Here is a 13,812-nt window from a genome sequence, read left to right as displayed (position 1 = left end):
CTCCCCCCCCACCCCCACATCAGTCTGAAAAAGGGTCTCAACCCAAACGTCACCTATTCCTTTGTTGCAGAGATGCTGCCTCACCCGCTGAGTTTCTCCAGCATTTTTGTCTACCGTCCACCTTAAATAAAAATGTGGTAGAAATACAATTCTGTGACAAGGAAAAGGGGCTAGGGGCCATAGTGTTTCACACACACAAGAACAACGTTATTTTTCCCAAAATATGTTTACAAAATAACATTTTTTTTTAGCTTTAAGTTTATTTTTGTTACAGCAGGTTATTTTCTCCAAAGAATGTTATGTTTATTTTTGTTACTGCAAGCTGAACATACTGTTTCATGTTACATTGAATATGGAAACAAGGAACTGCAAGTGCTAGTTTACAAACAAAAAGAGTGCTAGAGTAACTCAGTGGGCCAGGCAGTATCTTTGGAGAACATGGAAGAGTGATGGAAAAGGAAGATTTGCCTTCCACAGCCTCCAACCTCATCGTTCCCCAGCTCCGCCCTGCCAGCTTCCACCTTCTCCCGAAAATCTACAAGCAGAACTGCACTAGCAGACCCATTGTTTCTACGTGCTCCTGTCCCTCTCTGCTCATCTCCACATACCTCGATTCTACGTGTAAGAAAGAACTGCAGGTGCTGGTTTAAATTGAAGATAGATTAAACTGCTGGAGTAACTCATCGGGTGTGGCAGCATCTCTGGAGAGAAGGAATGGGCGACGTTTCGGGTCCAAATGTTCTATTCTCTCATCATTCCATTTGCCTTCGGGATTATTGGCTGCACTTGAATGTCGATCAGGCAAAACGTTCGGTTTCTCTCTGTGTATGTTGTTAGACCTAACTATCTCCAGCATTTTCTGATTATATTTTATGTCTTTGGATATCTGTTTTCACAATTTTAATTCCCACCTGTCTATATATGATCAATGTTTAACTGTGGTACACTTGGGTCCCTTCATCTAAGTCAATAATGCAGATCATGTGTTATAAGGGGATTGACCACTGAGGTGCCCCATGGTACCTGACATTAAAACCTGCCAACAAAATAAACTACTGGACAAACCCAGCAGGTCAGTGAGCCTCTGTGGAGGGAAATGAACATAAATGCCAGCCTGAAACTGACCTATTTATCGTGCCTGTCTTTCTACTGGTTAGTCCCTCCTCTATTCACGCTCAGATGGCATCCACATCTATGTCAACTCAAGAGAGTTCTGACTTAAACAATGACCTACTTTGCTTAAAACCACACAATGCCTTTTTGCAATTCAAGTGCATGGCAGCTGCCTTTTACATCCTTGTTACCAAGAGTTATAGAGTGATACAGTGGAAAAAGGCCCTTCGGCCTACACTGGCGAACATGTACCAGCGACACTAGTCCCACCTGGCAGCGTTGGGTCCATATCCCTCCAAACATGTCCTATCCATGTACCTGTCTAACTGTTTAAGCATTGGGATAGTCCCAGACTCAACCACCTCCTCTGCCAACTTGTTCCATACACCCACCACCCTTTGTGAAAAAGTTACCCCTCAGATTCCTATTAAATCTTTTCCCCTTCACCTTGAACCTATGTCCTTTGGTCCTCGATTCCCCTACTCTGGGCAAGAGATTCTGTGCATCTACCTGATTTATTCCTCTCATGATTTTGTACACCTCCAAAAGATCACCCCTCATCCTCCTGCACTCCAAGGAATAGAGACCCAGCCTACTCAACCTCTCCCGAAAGCTCAGACCCTCTAGTCCTGGCAACCTCCTCGTAAATCTTCTCGGAACCCTTTCAAGCTTGACAATATCTTTCCGATAACATGGTGCCCAGAACTGAACACAATACTCTAAATGCAGTCTCACCAACGTCTTATACAACTGCAACATGACCTCCCAACTTCTATACTCAATACTCTGACTGATGAAGGCCAAAGTGCCAAAAGCCTTTTTGACCACCATATCTACCTGCGACTCGACCTTCAAGGAACCATGCACCTGCACTCCTAGATCCCTCTGTTCTACAAAATTCCCCAGCGGCCTACCATTCACTATGTAGGTCCTGCCCTTGTTAGACGTCCCAAAATGCAACACTTCACACTTCTCTGTATTAAATTCCATCAACCATTCCTTAGCTCACCTGGCCAATCGATCCAGATCCTGCTGCAATCTTTGACAACCATCTTCACTCACTTGTATTATCAGCAAACTTGCTAATCTTGCCCAGTATGTTCTCACCCAAATCATTGATGTAGATGACAAATAGGGTGATGGTGGAAGGTTGCTTCTCGGACTGGAGGCCTGTAACTAGTGGTTACAGGCCTCCAGTCCGAGAAGCAACCTTCCACCATCACCCAGTGCTTCCTTCCATTAAGCCAATTTGCTATTCATTCAGCTATCTCTCCTTGGATCCCATGCAGCCTACCATACAGAACCTTAATAAAATCCACGTATGCAACATCTACAGCTCTCCCCTCATTGATCTTTTTGGTCACATCTTCAAAAAACTCAATCAGATTTGTGAGACATGACCTCCCACTCATTAAGCTAACTGGCCTATAATTTCCAGAACCTGTCTCTCTCTTGTTTATTGTTTATTTCTCCTGTGATAAGTTCTGTCGCTCATTTTCCAATATTATTGGAATTCCTGTATTCTACCATGAAGGCAGAAAAAAAAGATGTCTGGCCACAGCATCCTCTGCTGTTTCCTCACTTCTCATAATTGTATTATCCCCGAAGAAGCCAACATTCATTTTAATGAGTGCCTTCTTTGCCAACTTTTACTGATAGGTTTTGTGTTCCTTTCTAGTTTATGCTCTGTACTCACCAGCTCAAATCTGAAATCTTTTTTTTCTAATTTGTCATTTTAAGTAATTCATGACTACTGGGAAATTGGGAAATATTGCCAAGTTGAGCTTGTCATATGCACAAGCACAGACGAGAAACCGTAACAATGAAAATCTTGTAGGAATGTAGATGGTGTTGAAGCTGGTGGTGTGGGACTTCAGACCTCTGTGCTGTCTTCCCAATGGTAGCAGTGAGAAGAGAACATGGCCAGGAGAGTGATGGATGCTGCCTTCTCGAGGCCGCACCCTATGTAGATGCTTTCAATGTCTGGGAGGCTGTGCCAATGATGGACCTATTATATTTTATAAAGTTAGATTTTTACACAATAAGATAGGCTACCTTTCAGCGTGTTTAAGAGCATGGTAAACTCCTAAAACCTAGCCAAGAACCAAGGACATAAGCTTTCTTTGATTGTTATTGTTTATCCATAAAACCTGAGTTGATTGGTTCATGACCCTCACCACAATTCTGTCAAATCTTAATTTCAGGTTAAAAAAAAAATAAGATGGCATCTGATTATAGATTATTTCAAAGCTGAACCTTGATTTTGAAACATACAAATTACAAGTTTGGCTTATGAGGAACAATGTACGCTTACTGAAATGAGCAAAGAAATTGTGGTTATGGTTGGAACTGAAAATGAGTTAAAATGGATGCATCACCATCAAAATGATTGTTGCTTAATGTAATTAATCTATGTTTATACCAAATAAGCAAGATGGTGGTGATTGAAAGATACAGCATATAAACAGTTCTTCAGTCTGTGCCAACCATTGATTACCCATTAATACTAGTTCTATGTGATCCCACTTTCTCTTCCATTCCCATCACACCAGGGGCAATATACAGTTTAGTTTAGAGATACAGCATGGAAACAGGCCCTTCAGCCCACCAAGTCCACACATCAATCACCGTTTTACACAAGTTTCGTTATCCCACTGTCTCATCCACTCTCTAAACAATAGAGGCAATTTACAGAGGTCAATTATACTAACCTGCACATCTTTGGGATGACGGAGGAAACCGAAGCACCCAGAAGAAATCCATGGAGTCGCACGGAAAACCGACAGCATCCATGGTCAATATAGAACCTGGGTCTCTGGTGCTTTGAGGCAGCGGTTCTACTGGCTCCTCCACTGTGCTGGGTGTGGATGGAGAGGCTGATACGAGGGTGGCACGGGGAAATGGTGACAAGAAAACTCTTCGATCAATTATAATTAAATAGAAAGGTTTGTTGGACCTGATATCTCAAAACGCAAGAATAAGTCAGCTTTTCCACAGATGCTGGCTAAAATTTGTGTCTTCACGACAAGAGATTTATAGTAGTTTGTGTGTTTATTGCTAACAGGCCATGAATGTAATTTATTTGGATGCAGGAAAATTACTGCAAGAAAAAAGATCTTGCACACATTTTATTACTGGTAAAAATGAGTCAGGAATCTAATGTTGATATATTTACAGTTAACTTAATAATTTAAGTGTGAATATATCTGACCTGACAAATAAGTTTTACTGATTTGGATCAACTGTTTGCCTACATTGACATGGACAAAGGAAGTCTCTCTACTGAAACAAACTTACATAGTAAATAGTATGGATAAAATGTGATTTTAATTGCAAAACACAGATAGTTGTGAAACTGTTTTGGCATCAGCAACATACAGAAGGAAGCTAATCAAACACATTATCATCCTTTACTATTTTGGAAACTAATGTCACCAATGATTTAATTCTGATCAATACGATACAATGCATAGATAATCAACCTCACTACAATATAACATATATTGTTTTTAACTTCCTCATGACTTTTGTTATGGCGCATTCACACATGGATTCACATTCCTTCGTATGTTATAGTTTGTGTTTTGTATGTGATTTTTGAATAATATAAATTGTATTTTGCTTTAGCTTGCATGAGGTGTGAGTGGACCTCAAAACGTATTAAATGCACTTTAGGGTCATTATTAACACATTTGTAAATCCTGGGTTGGAAGTGCAGAAATAACACATTTTATTGGAATGTCAATCATATTATAATACTTAATAATTAAAAAATGTCTTGAGATTTCATTCCAATTAAGTATCTATTCATATTACTGGAAATGTATGCGCTAGAAAATGAGAATATGAAACTCAAACTTAAGTCTGCAGTTAGTGTGGTAAAGTGAAACAGAAAATGCTGGAAATGCTCGTGTTTAACTGAAACATCAACTTTATTTTTCTCCCCACAAATGCAGCCTGACCGACTGATCCAGTACATTCAGCATTCTCTATTCCAGCATCTGCAGTTTACTTATTGTTTCTCATTTACAATACTAAAGCACATATCTTGCAAGTTTTTGAATAGATACAAAGTTAGAATATGCTCCAAAGTTTGAACAGTTCCATTTATAAAGCTTCAGTATCCATGCAGTACTGTCAGTTGTATGAATAATAATTGAAGAGATTAGATTTTTCATTAAAACAACTACAAAATTGAGGTATTGCTGCTTTTGTATCTCTTTATAAGGAACTGCATTTTCAAGTTAGTAGGATAAGTTAAAATTTGTAACTTCAATTTCTTTGTACAAAACTCAGCCTTGATCTGTTTTCTCATTAACCCCTGATGTCGAGTCTTTGCTGCCCCTTCTTCCAGATGGACTCTCTGTATCTGTGATGCTTTTTTCCCAAGACGTATCTGATGCAGATGTAACTACAATTTCAGGAGGTATTTGTTGTTGTTTCTCACTCTTGCTTGAAGATGAAAAACCTAAATAGATTTAAAAAGATATAACCTGGATCCATGTACTACAAAAATATTAAGGAATTTCCTTGAGCAGTTCCACCGGGTACTTCAATTATGGTTCATTTGAATTCTAATTGTATTTGCCTGTCTTAGATTTATATAACTTTACAAAATGATCAACCTGCCTTATAATTTTCACTTTTGTTTTGGTGGGGGTAGGTTTACTAGGTACGGGGATGCAGATGTCAAATACCGAAAAGCCCCAGGGCGTTTTGGCTTTAATGTTTAGATGGTGCTACCGAACTCTAAGTAAACCTCACTAAAATAAACCAGTCACCACTATTCTACTATTCACACAAAAAGCTGGAGTAACTCAGCAGGACAGACAGCATCTCTGGATAAAAGGAATAGGTGACGTTCGGGTCGAGACCCTTCTTCAGACTATTTCGACCCGAAACATCACCTATTTCTTTTCTCCAGAGATGCTGTCTGACCCCCAGAGTTACTCCAGCTTTTTGTGTCTATCTTCAGTTTATACCAGCATCTGCAGTTCCTTCCTACACTATCCTACTATATTCACCCTTCATTTTAAACACCTTCATTTATATACACGAGGTAGTTCAAGTCTATAATTTTTACCAATTTAAAATGTATATCTCTGGCTGATTTTGGAATGGAGGCAGCACAAGCTCACCCCACAAAAAAAGTATCTGGATCAGAAGAAATACATTTTTGTCAAGATAAGTTTTGAAGGTAGATATTCCACCTCCTGTTTCATTAGGATGCATGCTTTCTTTAAATCATGCATGATATCTAATGAGTTTTGTAAAGAGGAAAACAGCCAGAGAAGAATTCCAACCTATGGCAACTTAACATTATAAAGCACTTTCTCGCATCTTTGGTAAAACTGCTTGGATGAAGATCTAAATCGGACGGTTCGCAAAATTAAGTCTGGTTCTGGATCTAGATATCTGAAATTAAAATAAAGGGCAATATGTCTTCAATAGCCTTCCAATGCACAAAAATAAATGCCTAATGGTATTGACAATTGTTATAGATCATTTACCAAGAATAGTTGTGTTACAACTAATTGTAGCTTGGTTGCTTTGATCAATATGACAATGTTGGGAAAGCACCATTTCAGTGGTGTAGTGCAACCTTTCAGCAGATCCCTCAACATGAGGAATCTGACGTGACCATGAGGCTATTGAACACTACGATCCCCAACTAAACTCCGAATTTCCTTGATTGCACTAAGGACTTTGGGCTTGTTTATGTTTTTGTGCTATATTGCTTTTTTTTAGATTCATACAGTGCAAACTGGCCCTTTGGCCTAACTTGTCTATGCTGACCAACATGCCCCATCTACACTAGTCCCACTTGCCTGTGTTTGTCCCATATCCCTCATAACCTTTCCTATCCTTGTACCCATCCAAATGTTTTTTAACTAACTGAATTACTTTTTCGGGCAGCTTATTCCATATATAGTACCTACCATCCTTTGTGTGATAAAAGTTGCTCCATATGTTCCTATTAAATCATTCCCCCCTCACCTTAAACCTATGTCATTTATCTTGATTTATTGAACTTTATTTATAGAAAACATATGGCATCTATTGAGTGCACTATTTACATACCTGTTGTGCTGCTGCAAGTAAAAATGTCATAGTTCCGTTTTGGGACATATGACAATAAAACACTCTTGACTCTTGAATTCCAAACTGGAATATCTTGTATGATGGAGCTATTGAAGGTTTTTGCAGTAACACAGCAGGTAGTGCTGCTGCCTCATAGCTCCAGTGACTCAGGTCCAATTCTCTGTCCAATGTTATTCTCCTTATGAATGTGCCTGTTTTACCCACGTTCATCAATCTCCCATATCCCATGGGTGTGTTGCTTGGTTAGTTAATGGGCTACTGCAAATTATAGCTGGTGTAGGTGGGAGGTGGAAGAATCAGTGGTGGAGGAGGGCGGGAGTCAATTAATAGTATGTGAGAGAGAGCAGGGTATAGGGAAAGAAGTGGGGGAATGTGATTGATCTGAGAACAGACAGATTCTAGCAGAATAAGTGCCTTCTTCTATATTGCAAAGAAAACCATGATATGAGAATATTTCGAGAAAGTAACAGACAGATCAGAATGGAAAGTGCCGCTGCTGTAAATTAACTAGGTTTTCCAAAGCACTTTGATATGACTAGTGAATTAAGTCAGAAAGCAGAATCAGTACAAAGAGAGGAATGACAGACACAAAATGCTGGAGTAACTCAGCGGGACAGGCTGCAGAGAAGGAATGGGAGATGTTTCGGGTCCCTGCATTGAACTTCAGAGGTAATCAGAGAACAGTATATCGTTCTGTAATAATAAGGATCTGCAGATGCTGGTTCATACCAAAGATGGACACAAATTGCTGGAGTAACTCAGCGGGTCAGGCAGCTTCTCTGGAGAACGTGGATAATATATCATTCTGGTTGCCATTTTATAAAAATGACATTGAATAATTGGAAACGTTGTAAGGGAAATTTATACAAAAATAATACCAAAAATACCAGACTATATATAAAAGGAAGGATTAGAAATGAATTAAGTGAGAAAGAGCATAACAAGCGGCAATGGATATCAAATAGTCATGAAGAAATGCAATTAGGAATTCAGAAGAAACGTATTCACTCAAAGAATGGCACGAGAGTGGAACACTGCCTTACATATTTATTGAAGCAAATAGAATAAATGTCTTTAAGGGGAGGGCTTACATGCATGTTAGACAGAATAGAATAAAAGGTGATTCAGGTAATAAAAGACAAGGAGCCTAGACTGAAGCATGGTTTAATTGGGCCAAATGACCTGTTTCTGTGCTTCTCGCATAAATGGGTTTACCCTTCTCATCTTTGATTTTTTTGTACATACCATTAAATTTGCCTGATGTGCTTCTCAATCTTTCCAGGAATAGCTAAAATCATCTTTATCTACTCTAAGATAGATGGACACAACATGCTGGAATAACTCAGGTAGTTAACTCGGGTAACTCAGTAATTCAGGTACCATCTCTGGAAACATAGAAAATAGGTGCAGGAGGAGGCCATTCGGCTCTTCAAGCTAGCAGCACCATTCATTGTGATCATGGCTGATTGTCCCCTATCAATAACCCGTGCCTGCCTTCTCCCCATATCCCTTGACTCCACTAGTCCCTAGAGCTCGATCTAACTCTATCTTAAATCCACCCAGTGACTTGGCCTCCACTGCCCTCTGTGACAGGGAATTCCATCAATTCACAACTCTCTGGGTGAAAAAGTTTTTTCTCACCTCAGTCTTAAATGACCTCCCCTTTATTCTAAGACTGTGGTCCCTGATTCTGGACTCGCCCCACATTGGGAAAAATGTTCCTGCATCTAGCTGGTCCAGTCCTTTTATAATTTTATATGTTTCTATGAGATGCCCTCTCATACTTCTAAACTCCAGTGAATACAAGCCTAATCTTTTCAATCTTTTCTCATATGACAATCCCACCATCCCAGGGATCAATCTCGTGAACCTACGCTGCACTGTCTCAATCACAAGGATGTCCTTCCTCAAATTAGGAGACAAAAACTGTACACAATACTCCAGATGTGGTCTCACCAGAGCACTATACAACTGCAGAAGAACCTCTTTACTCCTATACTGAAATCCTCTTGTTATGAAGGCCAACATTCCATTAGCTTTCTTCACTGCCTGCTGTACCTGTAAGCCAACTTTCAGTGACCGGTGTACAAGGATGCCCAGGTCTCGCTGCACCTCCCCCTTACCTAACCTAACCCCAATGAGATAATAATCTGCCCCCTTGTTTTTGCCGCCAAAATGGATAACCTCACATTTATCTATATTATACGTCCACGTCACCCTGCAACCTCCTAACATCCTCTTCACAGTTCACACTGCCACCCAGCTTTGTGTCATCCGCAAACTTGCTAGTGTTGCTCCTAATTCCCTCTTCCAAATCATTAATATATATGGTAAACAGTTGCGGCCCCAACCGAGCCTTGCGGCACTCCACTCGCCACTGCCTGCCATTCTGAAAAGGACCCGTTCACTCCTACTCTTTGCTTCTGGTCTGCAAACCAATTTTCTATCCACGTCAACACCCTACCCCCAATACCATGTGCTCTAATTTTAGTCACCAGTCTCCCGTGCGGGACCTTATCAAAGGCTTTCTGAAAGTCTAGATACACTACATCCACTGGCACCCCTTCACCCATTTTGCTTGTCACATCCTCAAAAAATTCCAGAAGATTAGTCAGCCATGATTTCCCTTTCATAAATCCATGATGACTTGGACTAATCCGTTTACTGCTATCTAAATGCCCCATTATTATCTCTTTAATAATTGACTCCAGCATCTTTCCCACCACCGAAGTCAGGCTAACTGGTCCGTAATTCCCCGTTTTCTCTCCTTTCTTGAAAAGTGGGATAACATTAGCTATCCTCCAATCCACAGGAACTGATCCTGAATCTATTGAACATTGGAAAATGATCACCAATGCATCCACTATTTCTAGAGCCACCTCCCTGAGGACCCTGGGATGCAGACCATCAGGCCCAGAGGATTTATCATCCTTCAATGAGAAAATGAAAAGGTGATGGAATTCTTCTTCAGACTTTATCTACTCTACAGTTTCTTAATTTCATCTTGGAATAAGAACCCTGTATTTGCCTGTCCACCAAAATAACCAAACAACCACATCCTTGGGATCATTCTGGTAAATCTTTTGCACCTCTCATAGGCTTTCACATTATTTCTAAAGTGCTGCCCCAGTGCAGTTCTAAAGTTCAAGATAACCCCAGATTTAACCTCTGCTTGTATTATCAAAGCCAAGTTTGTGCACTTTATTAGCTTTGTTCTCAACCTGTCCTGCTATTATAAATGATTTACGTGATCCAGGTCTTACCCTCTTCCTGCCTACCCTTTGGAAGTGTGTCCTGTATATTGGCTCAGAACGTCTTCTCACTGACATGCTGCTGCACAAGCACGACAGCTTTCTCCAAAGAGTTATCAAGTTTGCCTTGTGTGCATGAGTGGATGACGCAGTCAACCTAGGCCTGTACTTCATCCTCCAGCACCTAGACCACCAGGGGACCTATGCAAGGATTTTTCAGCTCTGCATTCAACACCATTGTGCCAGAGCTACTACACTCCAAATTCTCCCAGTTGACTGTGCCTGAACCCCTCTGCCAGTGGATCATCAACTTCCTGACAGACAGGAAGCAGCATGTGAGACTGTGAAAGCACATCTCGGACCCGCTGACCCTCAGCATAGGAGCACCGCAAGGCTGCGTACTCTCCCCTCTCCTTTACTCACTCTACACCAACGACTGCACCTCCACAGACTCCTCTGTCATTCTTCTCAAGTTTGCGGATGACGCAACCCTAATTGGACTGATCCAGGATGGGGGATGAATCTGCCTAAAGACAGGAAGTGACACAGCTGGCGTCCTGGTACCATCGCAACAACCTGGAGCTCAATGCTCTTAAGAGCTCCCCCAACTCGCCATCAACAACACCACAGTCACATCTATGGAATAATTTAAGTTCCTTGGAACCATCATCTCCAGGGACCTTAAATGGGAGGCTACCATCGACTCCACTGTCAAAAAGGTCCTAACAGAGGATGTACTTCCTGCGGCAGCTGAGAAAACACAATCCGCCACAGGCAATGATGGTCCAGTTTTATACCTCCATCGTAGAGTCTGTCCTCACCTTCTCCATCATGGTCTGGTTTGGCTCAGCCACCAAGCATGACATCCGGAGGCTGCAGCGCATCATTCGATCAGCCGAGAAGGTTGTTGGCCTCAACCTTCCCCCCATCGACGAACTGTACATTGCAAGGGTCAGGAATAGAACGGGTAAGATCATCTCTGACCCCTCTCAACCTGGCCACAAACTCTTTGAAGCACTTCCCTCTGGAAGGCGACTCTGCTGTCAAAACCGCCAGTCAGACATAAAAACAGCTTTTTTCCACGAGCAGTAGCGCTGCTCAATAACCAAAAGTCTGTAGCCTCCTTTTTGCTCTGGTATTTTATTTCATTCTTCACATGTTTAAATTGCAATGTTTTATTTTTAATTGTTTACTGTATATCATGTTGTTACTTGCGAGCAAAGCACCAAGGCAAATTCCTTGTATGTATACATACTTGGCTAATAACATTTCTTCAAAAAATGTATTCAATTATTCAATTCAATTCAATTTGCTGAGAGAAGCCAGTTTTGTTTATACTCCAAAAATAGACACAAAGCGCTGGAGTAACTCAGTGGGTCAGGCAGCATCTCTGGAGAAAAAGGATGGGTGATGTTTCAGGTCGAGACCCTTCCCCAGACAGGTACCCATCCTTTTCCACCAGAGATGCTGCCTGACCCGCTGAGTTACTCCAGCACTTTGTGTCTGTCTTTGTATTAAACCAGCATCTGCAGTTCCTTTCTACACACATTGTTTATTATCCATGTGATTGTATTTTATATGTCTGTTAAGCTGCTGTTGTTAAGGATTTCATTGTTCTGTTGTCAGTACATATGGTAATCAAATAGTCTTGGCACTTGACTAGATCTTTAGCGACAAGGTCCTCTATGCTGATTAGGACAGCCATGGCATAAAATAAATGATATGGGGAAAGGGGAACAGAATAAGTGTAAAAGAAAAGGGAAAGAAAAATTGCCTTTTGGCTCATCCACACCCATTTTAGCTGGATGGGAAATCTGTCAAAAAATGGATGTTCCTGACATTTAAAACATTGATATTACTATCACATATTTAAACCAATTATATAGGCAAAATCAAGAATCTAAAAACACTTCATTCATCTGCATGTGACAGGGAGTGAAGCAGTGATTCTCGTAGGATTGGTCTATCATATGAAGAGAGATTAAACCAATTGTGTCTACACTCTTGAATTCAGAAGAATAAGAGATGGTCTCAGAGAAATGTACAAAATCTTATGGAATTGATATTTCTATGGATAGGATTCCCAGAGACAGGTCATATATCAATGAAAAGATTTTGCTACTCATGAGGGAATAAATGTCTTCATTTAGAGGACAGAATATTTGAAATTCTCCAGCTGTGGACTCCAGTTGTTGATTATATTAAATGTAGAGACTGTGGATTGTTTGCTATTAATGAAATCCAGGTAGGCAGTGGAAAGTGGCACTGAAGTACATTAGAGGAGTAGATACTGAGTGCCCTATTCCTGCTACTATTTCTTATGTTTCTATATGGGGCTGTTCCTAACATTGCGACTTCACACATCTAAATTAAACTTCATCTGCTATGCATCACTCTGTTCTACCAGCCTTGTGTAGGCATAGATTATTATTTACTTTTGTTCATTCACTGCTAGACTTAACTAAATCTGGTTTATTACTGTCTAATAAGGCCTATTCTATTGTTAGATCTTAGGAATATTGTTGCAATAAGCCATTCTGAACACAATATAAATGTTCTTAATTAAACTTATGACACATCAAGCTTCAGTTGTCAGAATTATGGTTGAATTGATGCTCGACAACTAATTACATCAGCTGAGCAGAAATCTACTCTACAGATGATACGATATTTGCGGAAGGCTTTCTTTGAGGCCAGTAAGAATTACCATAGCTTCAACACTGATTCCTGGGTGTCATGGTACACCAGTCATTAAAAGCATGCAGGTGCAGCAGGCAGTGAAGAAAGCGAATCGTATGTTAGCATTCATAGCAAAAGGTTTTGAGTATAGGAGCAGGGAGGTTCTACTGCAGTTGTACAGAGTCTTGGTGAGACCACACCTGGAGTATTGCGTACAGTTTAGGTCTCCTAATCTGAGGAAAGACATTCTTGCCATAGAGGGAAGGGAGTACAGAGAAGGTTCACCAGACTGATTCCTGGGATGTCAGGACTTTCATATGAAGAAAGACTGGATATACTCGGCTTGTACTCGCTAGAATTTAGAAGATTGAGGGGGGATCTTATAGAAACTTCTTAAGGGGTTGGACAGGCTAGATGCCTTAAATTCTTAAGGGGTTGGACAGGCTAGATGCAGGAAGATTGTTCCCGATGTTGGGGAAGTCCAGAACAAGGGGTCACAGTTTAAGGATAAGGGGGAAATCTTTTAGGACCAAGATGAGGAAAACATTTTTCACACAGAGAGTGGTGAATCTCTGGAATTATCTGCCACAGAAGGTAGTTGAGGCCAGTTCATTGGCTATATTTAAGAGGGAGTTAGATGTGGACCTTGTGGCTAAAGGGATCAGGG

General features: G+C 40.7%; 1 long non-coding RNA gene across 1 annotated transcript; it reads left to right on the top strand.

Moving 5' to 3' along the window:
- Positions 1-5,467: 5,467 nt before the first annotated feature.
- LOC129705396 (uncharacterized) lies at positions 5,468-11,825 on the top strand. Its single transcript, XR_008724901.1, has 3 exons — positions 5,468-5,539; positions 8,498-8,561; positions 10,028-11,825. It is a non-coding gene; the product is annotated as an uncharacterized LOC129705396 (long non-coding RNA).
- The last annotated feature ends 1,987 nt before the right edge of the window (positions 11,826-13,812 follow it).

Source organism: Leucoraja erinacea, chromosome 17 (assembly GCF_028641065.1).
Source record: "Leucoraja erinacea ecotype New England chromosome 17, Leri_hhj_1, whole genome shotgun sequence".
NCBI classification, from domain to species: Eukaryota; Metazoa; Chordata; class Chondrichthyes; order Rajiformes; family Rajidae; genus Leucoraja; species Leucoraja erinaceus.
This window is presented reverse-complemented; position numbering and strand designations above follow the sequence as displayed.